General features: G+C 41.2%; 1 pseudogene; it reads right to left on the bottom strand.

Annotated features, from left to right (window-relative positions):
• Positions 1–1,882: 1,882 nt before the first annotated feature.
• Positions 1,883–17,556, bottom strand: LOC148535217 (uncharacterized; annotated as a pseudogene).
• Positions 17,557–17,881: the final 325 nt, after the last annotated feature.

The raw sequence follows: 17,881 nt of genomic DNA, 5'->3' as shown, positions 1-17,881 counted from the left end.
GCACAGCAACAGATAAGTGATGTAAGTGTCCTCCCCTATCCAGGGTAGAGGTAAGAACCATCTGCTTACAGGTTCTATGGCACTATAAAAGCTGCTGGATGGTAATATATTTTATTTGCTACTAACAAGTTTGGGCAGTGACTAAACTTTCTAACCATCATGCTTTGCTACTAACTAACATCTAATAATTGAACGTGCTTATGTGCACTAATATCAGTTGTGACATGGGAAATCTTCATGTCTACCAATATGCAACCATTAACCCCTTTCTTACCTATGGAGAGGGGTTGGGTATCAGATGCCGGCGCTCGGGATCATGCAGTCAGAATCCTAATTACAGCATCCTGACAGGATTAGGATACTGACACATCTCAGTCACCTCTCCCTAACCCTCCCTCCCTGTTGCCTAAACTTAACCCTCCCCCCCAGTGCCTAAACCTAACCTTCCCCCCACACCCCAAACCTAACCCTGCAGTGCCTAACCCTAATCCTCCCCCTAGTGCCTAACCCCTAACCCTCCACATAAGCCCAGTACTTACCATCGGGATGCCGGCGGTCAGGAGGTGTCGGGATTCAGGCGCCAGCATTCTAAGCGCCGTACACCCGACTGTCGGTATTATAACTACATCCCATGGAGAGAAGTTAGCATAACATGGTCACAATTAAAAAAAAATGAGGTCCTACGTTTTCTGGGAACCATCAGATTTTACCTCTGTGCATACCCCTTAAATGCACCACGTACCACTTGTGTGCCATTAGACCCCTCCACATGCTCTTATATGCCATCATTCCCTCTCCACATGCCCTTATGTGCCTTCACTCCTTTCCACATGCCCCCTATGTGCCGTCCTCATGCAGAAATACAGCTGTAACAGAATTTATCTGTGGAGACTGACTTCATGGTTGTTAATTTTTTACTAATGCACAAACTTGCTGAATAATTTTTTTGCTAATGAGCAACAACCTGTCTGCCACTACTAACTTAGTCTGATTGAATATTGAAGACATGCATTACTTTTTGAGCACTACTAAGATGGTTCAAACATATCTATTAAGCACTGGATGTTATATACTAATATTAGTGTATTGGTGAGAGAGAAACTGTTTTTATAAGAATTTTATGTAAGTATGTATTAATAAATTAGATATTATCAGCGCTTCTCTGTTTTTGTTTTTCCATCCCCTGGCGCTCTGTGAGAAGCTGAGACAGCCGGGCACCCTTACACGCAGGTTGCAGGGCAGGCAGATGCGCCGCTGTTCAAGGATTATATGAATCATAGCCTAAGCCCTGCCGAGCAGTTCAGCGCTTCTCTGTTTTGGTGAAAACAATATTGTGAGCTGTGAGATGGTCTAAATTGTCTGGAAATTACTGCAAATTAATGTTATGAAGGTTAATAATAATGTAGGAACAAAAACAGGCCCAAATTATGTGATTTTAGCTGTTTTTAGTATTTTTTAAAAAAAAATACAGACCCAGAACCAGAACCGTTGAGAGTGGTTTTGGCAAAACCAAAACACAAAGTTAATACAGATCCAAAACCAAAACACGGCACTCATCTCTAGTAGAGACAGGTGAGTCTTTTACCAGGGAAGGGACTTGGGATGATCTCGATTCTGGGATTAGACTGGGGTGGGGGGGTCTCTTTTTTTTGTGATAGAAATTGGATGTTACTGTTTTTATTACAGGTTTGACAGTAGCCTAAATATCAAAAGAAAGTTTCACTAAAACAATTCTTCATTTTCCAATTTACAGTTGAACATTAAGCACACAATCATTTCACACATATATAAATATATTTACACAAGGCAAAAATCTGGGTCCCGCCTGCATGACTTGCAGTTTACGTAAATAGGTAGGTGGTCAATTGCATTTATTTCCATGTTAGTACGGCACATTTTGCTCCGTGTTCTTAGCACTCTCAAACAGCTGCATAATCCTGGCAGCGGCCACACAACCCTCCCGTAATATACTTGATGGTTCCTTCATCTATTTTGGTGCAAATTACAGTTGATCCCACAAGCTCATTGGAATAACCGTCACACAGAATCGCATCCAGTTTATGGTTCAGATATGATATCATGTGGTCATGGTGAGTACTATTGCTTTCTCCACTTGGATTGGCAGATGTGATTGCTAAAGGTCCTGTCATGTCAGTAAGATGTACTGTGACAGAGTGATCAGGAACTCTGATCATAATGGAGTCTTGGGTTCCAACATATTCATAGGCAGGCCCCACACCTAATCTTTTAAGCTATTCACCCTTCTTCACAATGCATCTTATTCCTCCAGGATAGACTGAGTCCATGAACCTCCACAAGAGAGGACTGAAAGGAGGATTTATTATCCGCAGCTGCTCCAAGTTAGAAATACAGATGCAGATGGGTTTCTCTGAGGGTCGTTCCTTTATAGTATAAATCCTCTCGATGGCTTCTGGGTGTTTGCAAGAAGCAGCCAGTGCATAGACTGCGTCTATCAGAATTCCACACACACCTCCACTCTCCAGTATTTTCACTATTGTTATTAAATTGCTTATACGTCGAAACTGAGGAAGGAGACATGAGCTGGAGACTTCTTCCTTCTCTGGCTCCACTTTCTTGAACACTGAAAATCCCAGTGGGATTAGCTCTTTGTTGAACAAACAGTTTGTCAGCGAAGACTAAAACTGACAATCACGGCCTCCATTATAAGGGTTAGAAGCAGCAGGACAGTATTAGCATAAGTGGCAAAAGCAACTAAAAATATGGTGACTATCAAAAAAGCGATTGCACCAAATGTGAATCCTCCATCATTATTTGTAGCGATTCCTAGCAAAGAACCTGCAAAATGCAGCCATAGCCATACAGCCCAGATAGCCGCATAACAAAATGGCAGAATTGAGCCAAATCTTCTACCTCCTTTGACATCAATTCTAAAGACGTATACAGTAGTTGCATAATAACACCAGGTATAAGCACCCAAGGAATAGACAAATTTGTTTGGATTGTATTGTCCAATGAACTCTGGATAGCAGCCAGTGCTGCTAATCCATTGCAGATGTAGAATAGGGGATCTGAGGATCGTGAGCTAAGATTTTCCTTGATGTTAAATTCCTGTCCGGACTTTTGCAGGCTTCGTCTGCCCCATACCAAGGTATCCTGAAACTTGGCACCTGAGATCACTATGTTCCCAATGTGTATCACTACTTTCTCTGCAATTCAATTAACAAGATTGGCAAATGTTGTGTAAAGGGAAACTACAGTAAATATGCTGCAAGTCACTCCAAAGAATATGTAAGCAGCTGTGCTTATTATCTGTTGGATTATGGATATAGTCATAAGGGCAAATGCAGTATTGTGAATGATGTCTACAATGTCTTTAATTAATGATTAAAAGCAGAACACACATGCCACAGCCAGGAACAACCAGTCACCAACCAGGATGTGTCTGCTGTAGGAGACGTTTCCGGTGTGAGAACAACTGTAACGGTAAACTCTTTCTATGCCTTGACCAGCCAGAAGGTACCGTGGAAAGCAAATTTTGTGGCATGGTAAATGTCATCCCGTAGATAACTGTAGTAGCTAAAACACAATTGAGAAATTACATTGATGCTGATCCATATGGAACCTACATAGAATGTTTTCATGTATCCAAAACAATAGAAAGCCATAATGAAAGGAGAAATAGTGTCACACAGGTAACCTAGTGCCATGGGTTCAGCATACTCTGTATTTTTTTTCTTCTTTTCTCTGGTAGTTTTTCATTGCACATTAAATATACAAAGACACATTTGTAATCTAACATTGCATTACAATTCCACATAACAAGTTGCCAAGTTGATATTCTCAAATTATAGTTTTAATTAACATCTAAAAGGCTTTCTTGTATCATCAGGAGATGGCGGGCGTTTTATGATATTTCCTCTGGGCACCTGGCCTTGATTGCACCATGGGTCATCAAGTGATCAACCATACACTTACACTCTTCATCCAACCCTCTCTCCAAGTACCATGGCACAAGGAGTAGTAAGCATGAAATGTGATTGTTGGCATGGCATGTTCATATTTGGTGCACATCAGTTGAAAAAATAGCAAATTATGGCTTTAAAAGGATGCAAAATGCATTACATGAGCCCCTTAGTGTATTGTATTAAACTAGTTTAGCTTTTCTTTATAGAATAAAAAAAATATATATTAAATGAATGATTTATTAAATGATCTTAAAAGTATATTGCCAACACTGAGCATATTGCTGATGATAACAGACACACAGCATCTCCAAACTGGTGGATAACCACAGGAGTACCCATGCACCACAAGATTGAAAAGCATTTTCCACAAACAGAAGAGGAATGAGATTTGGTTGTAAAAAGTGGTGAAGGACACTTAATAGAATCTTTTTTTTTATGACCTCTTCCCCATTTTTCCAGTTTTGATATAAAAATTTCTATGCCAATGTACTGAATGTAGAAGATCAATGTAATTGATATGAGGTACACATATATATCAACCAGTGGGTGTAGTATAATTTTCCTACATCATGTAATTGTTAGAAAGTCACTTTTCTGAATAAGGATGCGTTGTTTATTAATGTGTGAATTGTTCCAATTTTGCAATAAAAATCACAAGTGAATTTGAATAAAAACTGAGATGTTAAATCATGTCTTACAAAATTTTAATAGATTTTCAATAAATAAGTTCATGATCGTCTGGTGATTGGTTCCCAAAATGTTTTTCATATCTTCCCACTATTCCTTATATTGACAATTCATTGTTCGAGGGATGGGCGACTTCTTCACTGGCACACTTCTCTCCTCTTTACACTGCTACATACATCTACCTATGTGTCTCTTACTGTCGGTCTCTGGAGGATATGTTGTGGATTGAGGAGGTTTCACAGGATTGCATTTCAACTTCTGAGGACCAGTAACTAGAGTCTGGTGAGAGTGTTTGTTCTAGTTGTGATTGGCTAATAGCGATAGGGAAGTGACAATTCTACTAAACAGTCCAAAAGAAGCAAGACATCTCATAGGGCTGAAGTGGTGAAGTGTCAAAATAAGGCCATTCTGCAGGGTCTGGGGGATATGCATCATAGATAGGATTAGGTAAGGCTGCTACAGATGTGTCCTTACACATCTTTGCTGCAGTTGCACCAAAAAGCCCCTCTTGACATGCCACGTCCTGTGAGACTCTGCTAGCGCCAGACATCTTTTTTTGCATCTTTTTTGCTGCAAATGCATTTAAGTCACAATGGGATGCACCAGCAGACTGTGCTGATTAATTTGATATGCAACACTTGTAAACCTGTGTGAGACTATGGGGTCTATTTATCAAGCAGTGAAAAGAGTGGAGAAGTGAACCAGTGGAGAAGTTACCCATAGCAACCAATCAGCTTTCAAGTAGCATTTATCAAGTACAGTCTATAAAATAATAGGTAGGAGGTAATTGGTTGCAATGGGCAATTTCTCCACTGGTTTACTTCTCCACGCTTTTCACTGCTTGATAAATAGACCCCTGTCCCTGAATCTGTATACGAAGTTCTACAATGTAGTGGCCACAGCTTTTTTTTATTCCAAGTTCAGTTGTGCTTCATATACTGTATAGACACAGGTGCACACAGATATACAAGTGTCTATATAAAATTAATCCGCACAGTCTGCTGGTGCGTTCAGAGTAAGGATGTGCGCCGGACCATTTTTCCTGGATTTGGATTTGGTTCTGATTCGTCGTCCGGATTTGGATTTGCCAATCCTGCAGTGACTGGTTTTGGATTTGGATTTGGATTTTTTTTTACAAAAATTGCCAAAAAAAAGCTAAAATCACATAATTTGGGCTTTTTTTATTCCTAGAGTATTATTAACCTCAATAACATTAATTTCCAGTCATTTGCAGTCAAAATAGACCACCTCACAGCTCACAATATTGTTTTCAGCATTATTGGCAAAAGGCTGCAGTGAGCTGGCTGGTTACTAAGCGACAGAGCAGCGGCACAGACACGCAGTTTAAAGCACATCTATGAAACTTTGGCACTCACTGCCACTCACTATTGAGTCCCAGTACTTTGTGACCATAACAGTACTGTGTTATGGACAAACAGAGGGCTAAGGCCCAAGGAGTCACAGTGCTTGTATGCACAGAGGGCTAAGGCCCAAGAAGTCGTGGTGCCTGTATACACAGTGGAGTACAGCATCAATAAATTTTTTTAACTTTTTAAACTTTTAACTTTCTTGAAAGTTTTTTTTACTTTTTCAAACTTTTTTTTTTTTTGCACACAGCCACTTGTATGTCTGGACACAGTCACTTTAATCAGTAGAGTATAGCACAGCATACATCAGCGTGCAGTGTGTCCCCTTACACAGTCACTTTACCAGCACAGCCACTTGTATGTCTGGACACAGTCACTTTAATCAGTAGAGTATAGCACAGCATACATCAGCGTGCAGTGTGTCCCCTTACACAGTCACTTTACCAGCACAGCCACTTGTGAGTCTCTGGACACAGCCACTTAATCAGCAGAGTATAGAGCAGGATACATCAGTGTGCAGTGTGTCCCCTTACACAGTCACTTTACCAGCACAGCCACTTGTGAGTCTCTGGACACAGCCCCTTAATCAGCAGAGTATAGCGCTGCATACATCAGCGTGCAGTGTGTCCCCTTACACAGTCACTTTACCAGCACAGCCACTTGTGAGTCTCTGGACACAGCCACTTAATCAGCAGAGCACTGCGCAGTGTGCGGGGCATGGAAGTGAAATGGCGCCGAGTCCCGGTCTCGGCGCCTTATGTAGCGGCGAACTCTTGCGAGAATCCGACGTCAGAAGGATGACATTTGGCCTCGCAGTGGGATCCGTGTCCGGAGGGAACACCTGAGCCCCGCTGTTCAGAGTGGTTCGGATTCCACAGAATCTGAACCGCTCATCCCTAGTTAAGACCAGGGGGCTCACTCACGCCAGGCAAGTCACGCTGTGTGGCGCATTGAGGCTAGATGGACACATCTGTATATTGAAATGTATATGGCTCAGAGAAGTCCCTGTCCAATGCTAAAGCCAAGGGGGAAGGAAGAGAGGATCTATTTAAATCCTGCAATAACTGACAGTCATTACGTCTTTTCAGCATGCTATCATGAAACCCTCCCTGAGTAGACCCTCAGTTTTATTAAATATCTTCATCTTATTTGTGGTAAATCCTTGGATAATATGTGGGAGGTCTATGATTAGCAATTCAGGATGAAACAGGATGATTGCTTTATTACAGATTTTGGTTGTAAGAGTGTGGAGGTGTGTCTGGAAATCACACAGCTGCAAAAGGGGGTTGCTGAAGGGCAGATAGGAAATATATTCAAGGTCCAGTCCCAGATGCAGGGTGTTCTTCTCCCTTGGAGAAATCCTAGTCTAAGTGCTACTCATTTAATACTGGCCCGAGTATGTTGTAATAGAAGTGTTTCCAGTGCCTCTTTCAGCACATTTGCCTATACTGTGCAGGCACCCATCCAAAGACTGTAGTAGTCCCATCAATTCTCAGCCTGCCAGTAAGTCTGTAATTTGGTTGCCATGGCCAAGTGGTTGAAGTGGTACCTGAACAAGGTGGGGTAATGAATGTAAGTGTTCCCCTGACTTTGATGAATGCTAAAGACTTGCTCGAGGTGGTGTTGGGTAGGATGGTGAAAAGAGGTTCGTCTGGATAGGGAAAACCTCTAAGAGATAGGGGCTTAGATCAATAACCAAATTCTTTTTGGAGGTGATTTTGTGTCAGAAAGGAAGAAAAAAATGAAACAGTGATAAACACCTTTTACACTACATGAATTCACACCCTCTATGTGACTGAGCCTTGCCAATATGAACTCATTTGAGGACTACAAATTATATTATCCCTCAAGTAATTTAAAAGACAAGAATAACAGAAAACAGGCATGAAAAGTAAACATTTATTTACCACCAGTAACATGCACAGGAGTCTACTATGAACCTTCTAGTTGGCCTTCCTCAGTTGGAACCTCCACCACCAGCTCATCCTCCCATAGGCTCCTATGATTTTATCTGTGCCCTTCCTCCACTGATTTAATCTGCATTGGCCCCTCCTCCTACTCAGGACCTTAATAGTTGGTGCTGGCACCAAGGGTGCAAAGCCAACACAGTTGTTGCCCAGACCGCACTCTGTAGAAGCAGCTCGCTACCCTTTTCCAACTTGTGAAGTGCCTTGAAAGGCACCCCGATACATAGAAGTGTAAGCATCATTAGAATGTATCTGGCACCCATCTACCTGCTCCCAGTGCTCCCGGGCGCTTGATATGTGACATCATTATACATTAAATGTATTTATTAGTGTAGAGTTTAAAAAAGTAAAAATGCTATATTTGCATCTTGTTAGATTTGCATTTCACTGTCTGCAAACAACTTTCGTCATCTATACTTTACTCCCATTTACTTCAGTGTGTATTAGTTGTGTACTTTGTTTTGTAACATTGTTGTGCTCACAGTGAATCCACACCTGATATTCCTGATGCATCTGCTCATTTTATTTACAGGGGCAAGATTTGCACATTTGGATGTGAGCATAACACTGATGAAGTGTATGCGGTGAAGCATCTTCACATCATATTGGATTGTGGTTTAGCCTGATAATGTTGTGATACAATCTTCTGGAGGCAGTCACATGTTGCAATTAACTTCTGTAAATGGCCATTTTGGATGTCTATTTGTGGACATTTTTTTATAAATTTGTCCGCTTTACACTATGGTAGTTTTTCTTAGAGAAATAGTTGGAAGTGTTCCAGTTGCCTTCGTCTCCAGTGGAAACCATCTTGGTGATGAGTATGCGTGAATATATTTCAGTATAATCCTTTAAGAGGGTTTTTGCTCCTTGCTTAATCTGACAATACTACACTATGGGCCTGATTCAGAGCCGCTCGCTGCTGGTGAGCACTTGCTCTGAATCAGGGTGTGTTGTTTTTTTTGCTCCAGCCCGCTCAATAGGTCCGCCCTCAAATGCCAGGTGTTCCTTTGGGAACATCTGCGTTTGCCCAACCAACCCCCCTACCCGCCTACAAAACGGGGTGAGCTGTCAATCACCATCGACAGCTGCCCCGTCTTGTAGCAAGCCCCACAGCGACTGAAGCTCAGACGCTCGCCGGTGCTCGCGCAAACCATAAACATCGAACCGCTTGCGATCGGCTCTGAATGAGGCCCTATGTGTGCCTACTTGTCCTTCCTTTAACGATTTTTGAGCTTGGTTTGGTGCTTGCCCAAAACAGTAACAAGAGGAGACTGCCACCTACAAGTATGGCACTGACTGGCTTTTGGATTTTTGAAAACAAGGACTTATATTTGCAGCAATTGTCAAGTATTTGTGCGTGTGCGTGTGCGTGTGTGTGTTTATATATATATATATATATATATTATATATATATATAAAATCAAATGTCCTGACTGACTATCTGATGGACTTGCTGACTCACTGACTCATCAACACCTAGCCCAAACCCCTGGACCCAGAAACATGAAAATTGGGGAGTATAGTCCTTCCATGACATAGGTGACCACTTTTTTTAAATTCAACTCCTAAGGAGGTGAAAAGGGCTAAAATGTTTCCTCCCCCTGTGCAATGTCCTGACTGACTGTCTCATCATGGCTGCAGCACAGTTCAAAATTCAAACACCAGCTGTCATCCCAAGGGCTGCCAAATACCACTGGCATTTGGTTTGGCTCCCCTATTAGAATAGTGAGGGAAGGGAATTTGTTACTACAGAGGTGAGGGAGGGAATCATGTTAATACACAATTGAGGGATGGAAATGTGTTACTACTGGTGTGAGTGGTGGTAATGTGTTACTACAGAGGTGAGAAAAGGGATTGTGTTACTACACAGGTGAGGGAGGGGAATGTGTTACTACACAGGTGAGAGGGGAATATGTTATTGCACAGGTGAGGGAGGGAAATGTCAAATGTGTTACTACAGGGCAAGGGAGGGGGATGTGTTACTACAGGGGTTAGTAGGGTAATGTGTTAGTACAGAGGTGAGGGAGGGGAATGTGTTACTACTGGTGTGAGTGTGGGTAATGTGTTACTGCAGAGGTGAGGGAGGAGAATGTGTTACTACTTGTGTGAGCGGAGGTAATATGTTACTACAGGGGTGAGGGAGTGGAATATGTTACTAGTTACAACAAGTGTGAGTGGGGGTAATGTATTATTACAGGTGTGAGGGAGGGATTATTTTTCTACACAAGTGAGGAAGGGGAATGTCTAATGTGTTACAACACAGGCGAGGGAGGAAAATGTGTTACTACAGAGGTGATGGAGTGGAATGTGTTACTACAGAGGTGACGGAGTGGAATGTGTTAGTACACAGGTGAGGGAGGGCAATGACTTACTATAGCAGTGATGCATTACTATATAGGGGAAGTATTAATGTGTTACTGTAGTGGTGAGATGGAAATGGAAACTTTAAATATCGAAGGTTTACCCTGGTGAAAGTGGGTACATCAGCTAATATATATATATATATATATATATATATTATACACACATGCCCCTACAGTATTAGTAGTAGCAAATACCCCTTTTGCAGGAGACAGTTTGCACTGTCCTCTGGAAAATGAAACAGTTGGGAATAAAGCTTTTACTTATATTATGTGTTGCAATCTAAATCTGTCACTGTAAAAATGTATTACTGTGTTGTAAATCAATAGAATGCATTTTTATTTGGGTATATACATGGAAGTTTCAATGATACATACTGGCTTGGCCATTAAACTTACTAGAATGCAGTATATCCTCCAACTGTATATTTTATATGTGAGGGCACACTAAAAAATGTAAGGATACTTTGAGATTATAAAAGAGAACTGACTCAAATATTAGTATGCAAAAAGTGGCAAAGTGTATATGTCTCTACTGTGTATTGTTAAAAACCCTTGAGCATAGCCTATTATAAATCAATGGGCATATAACATCTGGATAGATGTTTATCTTGTTAAATTAAACATGCACCTGGCCCCTTAATTATTTACTATAATTGACAGCTTCATCGTCCGAGAGTATGGTTTGAAGATGCTGCTCTACATTTTATAATGAGATAATAATTAATGGAGCTTCAAATAATTTCTTTCCCACAAGCAATTTTACTTTTGAAAGGGACAGAGCTTTAAGTTTGTCTAAACAATCAATATTCAGTCTTTTTATTTATAATGTATGATGTATAATTCTGTTGAGATATGTGCTTTATTTATTTACTTTAACTCAGTTCCTGTTGGATTTCTGTACCCTTTTAAGTTCTAGATCTGGTTTATTGTAACTACTTACTGTAATGATATACAATTGTGGTGATAATATATTACATTGCCTGTAATTCAGTTCTTTGATTTTATCAAATTTCATAAATAAAATATCTGTGGTAGTTCATAGCAAACCTGAGGCAAACGCAGAACTTTATTGTTAAATGTCACAAGCTTAAAAACGTCATTCCATTTCCACTTACAGCATAGAAGACAAGTGGTGCCCTGCAAAGATCATCCATCACCAACACCCTCCCCTTCTGGTTGCAACCATTTACTTTATTTTGTTCTTTAACCCAACCCCTTTTCTCTCTTCACAAATCATCCTAATTACCTCATATATCCAAAACTTCTGACTGATATCTTCTTTTCTATCTAATTATGACACTACACATCATCTCATATAAAGATAAGGGGATAACTATCTACACAAATGCACACATTTCCATAAGTCTCTACTATCCATGAATGGGGACCTAGTCTTCCGCCAGGAAAACACTTTAATCAACTCCATCATAAACTTTGGTCTAAAAATAATCCCCATTAATTTATCCTGCATGTGATGTCAAGCAGAAGAAAAACAGCAGCAATCTTGATAAATCACCACCTCAGCTTTGACCCCATTGAGATGCACACAGACAAAGAAGGTAGATATCTGATTTTGAACAATCATTTATGCATTCTGATTACTATACTGTATATGCTCCAAATAATAAACAACATATATTCTTCAAGAAACTTGCCCCTATGTTATCCCACCTTAGGTATGGTGAATTGTAAGTAGTAAGTGACTCACACCTACAGTAGTCTTGGTAATTCCACTTTTCTGGGCACCTTGTCTGATTGAAGAGACCTCCTAACCTCTAAAGTCCTCCAGCAGTTTCTAAAGGTCCACAACCTCTATGACTCATGGAGAGTGTTTAATCCACTGTGCAGTGATTATTCCTTACATTCCCCAGTACACATTACCTATTAGAATGGACATGATCCTGCTAAGCCACACCCTTATAATTAACATTCAAGAACTCCAAAATATTTCATTTTGCATCAAGCATTCCCCCATATCTGTAGATCTTTTCAGATTAGTGCTTAAATCCCCCATAGCAGATAATTAACAACTCCTTACTAAATTATCCTGACACCTTTACTTTAAATATTATTAATATCTACCCGATAACTCTATGGGATGCCCACAAGGTGGTCCTAAGAGACCACTTATTTGCTCTGGCATCTAAAGCTATAAAAACAAGGAGAAATTATCCAACTTACAGAGTCCATGCACAAGCTTGAAGTCCAACACGGTAACCACCCAGAACCTAACACTCAATCAAAACCGATAGCCAACAGATTGGAGGATGATATTTTAGCTCTGAGAGTAGTGGTTAGAGTTAGTATTTTTTTTTCCAGTTTGATAAGAAAAGAGCAGGTGCAGTGCATCTCTAAAAGGCTATAAGATGTCTGACCCCTTGTAGATTCAAAGTTCCAAAGATTTTATCCAAAACTAATACAACTTTTTGCAACCATTCTGCAAGGTACCCGCAGGTAGGAGAGAAAATAGTTTCCTGGCCGTTGCATAGCTCCTCCTAGTATTCCCTCAACCTGCCATGCAGCTCAGTACCAACAAAACAACTAACAAATCGAGTCTGGTTATACAGACCCAAAAGTAATGCAAAGCAATGGGCTCATATGGCTTTTCAACTGCCTATTAAAAAAGAATTACAGACACTCATTGGTCCAGGGAGGCTTTTGAAGCCAGCATCACAGTTATCCATAAGAAAGGGAAATATATTCACAACTGTTCCAGCTATAGGCTCATCTTATTATTAAATATTTACTTAAAATTGTATTGCAAAATTCTTGCTAACAGATTGAACTCCATCTTTCCGTCCTTGATCCACTATGATCAAGTGGAGTTTATCCCAGAAAGGCAAGGGATCATTGACCTGGTTCATACACCAGAAAAAAACTGACCACTATGCTATTTGTAGATGCTGAGAAGGATTTTGGCAGGCTAGCCTGGTAATTTAACTTTAAATTGTTTTGGCCTGTCTGAAAAATTCTCACATGTGTCAAAGCTTTTTATACTCAGCTTTCAGCAAGAGTCATTATCATTTGGAATTCATTACTATTAAGAAAGGCATTAGGCAAGGATGACCTACCTCTTTCCCCTTTAATCATTGCCCATAAAAATGGACCCCTATCCATAATTATCAGAGCTCCAAGGTGGGAAGTATAGAGCAAATTGGGGCTCTTCGTGTATGACATCCTGGTGTCTCTTTAGCACCCTAAAAGCTCTCATACAAATCTCTTCTAAATGATGGGTTCCTGCAGCAGTCGGTCAGAATACATCACACTGGAAGTTACGCTACTAATCCTATTTCCCCTTGATAGACGAAATATCTTCTACTAATTACATATTATAAGTTCCAGTACCAAGAGAATTTCTCAGGCTTTATTTCCAGGATTAAATTGGATTGGTTCACTTGGTGATCTCTAATTGTCTTGTGACTGCAGTATAATTGTCCTCAAACTGAATATACTTCAAAAACTTCTACATTATTTCCAAACCCTCCTGATTAGAGTTTGGGTGTTGGAACTCTTAAAATTTATCAGGAAAATATTAGCTGACAAGAATCAGATTAGTGCTCCTTAAGAAACCCAGTAAGAGAGATGGTAGAGGCTTTCCAGACCTCAAAAACTATTACTGGGTGACCCACAAATGTCATATTACTGACAGTTGTGGGTCACCCAGTCACATTATCTTTGCTTTATATAGAGGCCGAAAAACACTAACCTAACATCCCATGCTAACATTTGGAGACTTTCCAACCAATATACGACAAATCTTGACTAGCATTTCTTAACTAAGAATTGAGTAACCTGTAAATCCCACCTACTGCCTTAATCCTTAATACTTCCTATCCTATTCTGACTGTCATCTAGACGTGCAATTGCTTAACCCCTTCTGAACTGATATCTGTGTACCGAACTCTGCTGTTACAGAAATGTCTTCTTCCATGTTTGCCGCTTTGACAGCAAACGTGCGCATGCATCGCACCATGCAACTTGCCAGGCTGTGTTAGCGTTCACACCATGCAATCCTTTGGATTGTGGGTGCAAACACAGTGCACGTACCCGGTCACGGGCGTGCGACTCGCGGCATATGTGGCATGGTTTACCGCATCAACAGTAACGATACAAAAGGACAGATCTGTACGTGCACCTGCATCTGCTTAACCCCTTTTGGCCTGATGCCTGTGCACCAAACAGCGTGTTACCTGGACTTCTCAAAGAGAAATCCCACTAAAATCCCTCTCTCCTCTTTCTCCTTGTCAAGCAGTTCCACTTGTCACTGTGAGAATCGGTGACAGCTTCCTCTTAGCTGATTGTTGTGAGGACCACAATCCATTCATCAGTCTTAATTTTACTTTCCCTCCAGCAGTGTCAGTTATAGTTTCTCTGTTGCTAGGAGCTGAACCTGCATTCCTGTGTCCTGCTATACATTGCTGACTCAGTTTGTCTTTCAGATTCTGCTGTTGTCCCAAACTACTGAGCTTGGCCTATCTCTGGGTTACAAAATTATCTGCTGCCAGTCCCGACCCATTATTTTCTAATCATTATTGTCTGTCTGCCGCCAGCCCTGACCCAAAATTTATTTACTCGTTATAGTCTGCCAGCTGCCAGTCCTGATGCAGTGTTGTCTACAATACAGTACATTGTCTAATCATTAGAGCTGTCTGCTACAAGCTCTTTATTCTTTATTGCCACTAGTCCTGACCCAGGATTGTATTATCTACATAGCTGTCTGTTTCCAGTTCTGTCCCCATTTGTATATGACTTCTACTTGCTTCGCCATAGGCTTCTTCCAGCATTACCCCATAGCAATACCTTGTGGTGATAAGCCTTTATTACTTGGAGTTGAAGACCAGGGATCATCAGAGTACCTTTGAACTTGTCTAACTTTAAGGTAAAAGTGGCTACATAAAGGTGATAATCTCACAAAGTGGTAATAAGGGTAATAAGTCACATTGCCCGAGCAGTCACATTTTATGGCCTTAACCTTCATTCCATTTGCCAACATTTTTAAATATCTCCACTCTACTCTAGTCACAAATACCCTCACCCTTTCTAAAATATGACATACAATCCTCACATATGCCAGGCTCTCCTTGTTGCTTATTGCCCCCAATTCCTTTTTATTTATGCCCCTCTACTCTTGTCATTTATGTACCCCAAACTATCACATTTGATAGCAACTTCCTATTCACTGTGACATATGCCATCACCAGTTTTCATTTGTCACATATGACTCCAGTCTCCTTTCATTGCTACATATGTTCTTCATAGTTTTCCCTTCCCGTATGTTCTGCACACTTCCTTTTGTGTACCTCAGTGCTATGGGACACTCATAATTTCTGTATTGAGTATTTATTCTGCACACAGACTCTTTGAGAAAGCCCTCGCTGTACATAGAGGCGAAACGCATCAGAGGGATCCCCAGCCACATTGTTGTAGCCCAGGACATCCATCAGCTATTGACTCGTCCGCCCAGGATGCTGGCGTGCCGATCATGTGATCAACGCTATCGCTACAGTGTATCTTCACAGCGCAGCCGCTGCTACATTGCAGGACATCTCCTTAGTGGAAGGCAGGCTGTTGCTGACACTCAATTCAAGGCTTGTTTCAGCCGGAGCTCAAACAGGAAGCCCTGTGGATATTGAGCACACCAGTGGTGTGAGCATAAATCTAGCTGCTTTTTAGAACTGGCCAGTTCACAAACTGAGTATAATTACTGGACATCAATCACCTGTTTGAATAGCAGGATAAATCCTCATTGACATTTCTATTATATGCTAGAATACGGACGGTATTCGGACATTTCAATTAAGGGATAGTGGCATTTAACATATTGAGATATCTTTAATAAAATTATTGTATGAGGTGCTGTGCATTATAGTAATTTAAGCAACTACAATTAATCTTTAGGTTATCTCAACATGTATTTTACTATATGTATTATGTGATATATGTGTAATTTTTACTTTCTATTAATTATGTGTACGATTAAATATACTGTTTTATTGATCGAGTCCTGAACAATCTTTACACAATTAATGGTTGCTGTGCTTTATCTGCCATTTCACATCATGCGGTTGATTTCTATTAGAGCAGAGGTTTTATATATAGAGATTTCTCTCTCTCTCTCTGATATATATATATATATATATCAATCAATCTCTTTTTCTGCACACAGGGCTTATAACTAGGGGTTTGACAGAATGGCTCTGACCAGGGGTGCTGGTCGAGTGGGGGGCATCACCTGGCTTATGCTTGCCAATCCCTAGGGGCCCATCTGCTACCCAGATGATCCATTCTAAATCTTTATTATTGTTAATTACATTTAGCTGTATTTGCTCTATTCAGCTCTGTCCATCCCATGTCTAATGCCGGGCTGCAGCCTCTGTATCAAAGTGGGTAGGCCCAGCGGCTGTACTCAGACATCACATCACAGGGAAGTCAGGCTCTGTCAATGATGATGGAAGTGACAGCAGCATTGATTTAGAAGTGAGGAGCCCGCAGTTTGCTCTCTGGGACTTTTTTACTGCTGAAACTAGACAGCGGCCACCAGGAGCTGTGCCATGTCACCATAGTGGGGGTGAGGTTTCCTTACTGACTTTTTGCCTGGTATTGTTAGTATAGAAAAAGATTATATTGTTCTGACTATACCCTGCAGAACATTGTTCAGGAGGAGTATAAAATGGCATAATATCATCTGTTTACCTAGGGGGAGGGGACATGACCAGGGGGATGCAGTCAATATCCCGTCCGATGAGATCCCGAAGGTAAGTACTGGGGTTAGGGTTAGGCACTAGGGAGGGTTAGGGTTAGGCACTAAGGGGGGAGGGTTAGGTTTAGGGTGCAGGGAAGGGATGGTTAGATTTAGGCACTCGGGGGAGGGTTAGGGTTAGGCACAAATGGGGGAGGGTTAGGTTTAGGATGCAGAGAGGGGGAGGTTAGGTTTAGGCACTAGGGTTGAGGTTAGGTTCAGGCATAGAGGAGGGAGGGTTAGGATAGGGACAAGTGGAGGGTTCAGGATAATGACCAAAAAAGTGTCAGGATTCTGACCGCCAGGATCCCGAACCCCAGTATTCCCTATGTATTCCTGACCAGGTCATAGAGGGATGTGAGTAATGTCTTAGAAGATCACATTTCCCTCCTACTGGACCTCTAGCATCTGTCAGGGCAGCGCATAGCGTTACCCGGAAGTGCCGGGAACACTGGCGCTGCCGGGAGAAGGTGCAGAACGTTGCATCTTCCGTGAAACCCCTGACAATGAGCATGAGATCCCTGGCAATGAGCATGGAACCCCTGGCAATGAACATGAAACCCCTGGCAATGAGCATGAAACCCCTGACAACAAGCATGAAATCCAGATTATGAGACTCCTGACAAAGAGCATGAGACCCCTGACAACGAGCATGAAACCCCTGGCAATGAACATGAAACCCCTGACAAGGAACAGGTAATTTATAAGTAATCAAAAACATTACTGTGGGGCATAAAATGGTGTCAGGGGCAAAAATGTATGTGGTATAATGTGTAATGGGCATTATGGTGCGTGGCATATTGTGTAATGA

Source organism: Taudactylus pleione, unplaced genomic scaffold, assembly GCF_031769625.1.
Source record: "Taudactylus pleione unplaced genomic scaffold, aTauple2 ptg000054l, whole genome shotgun sequence".
Classification (NCBI taxonomy): Eukaryota; Metazoa; Chordata; class Amphibia; order Anura; family Myobatrachidae; genus Taudactylus; species Taudactylus pleione.
Note: the sequence above shows the minus strand (reverse complement) of the source record. Positions and strands in the feature narration are given on the sequence as shown.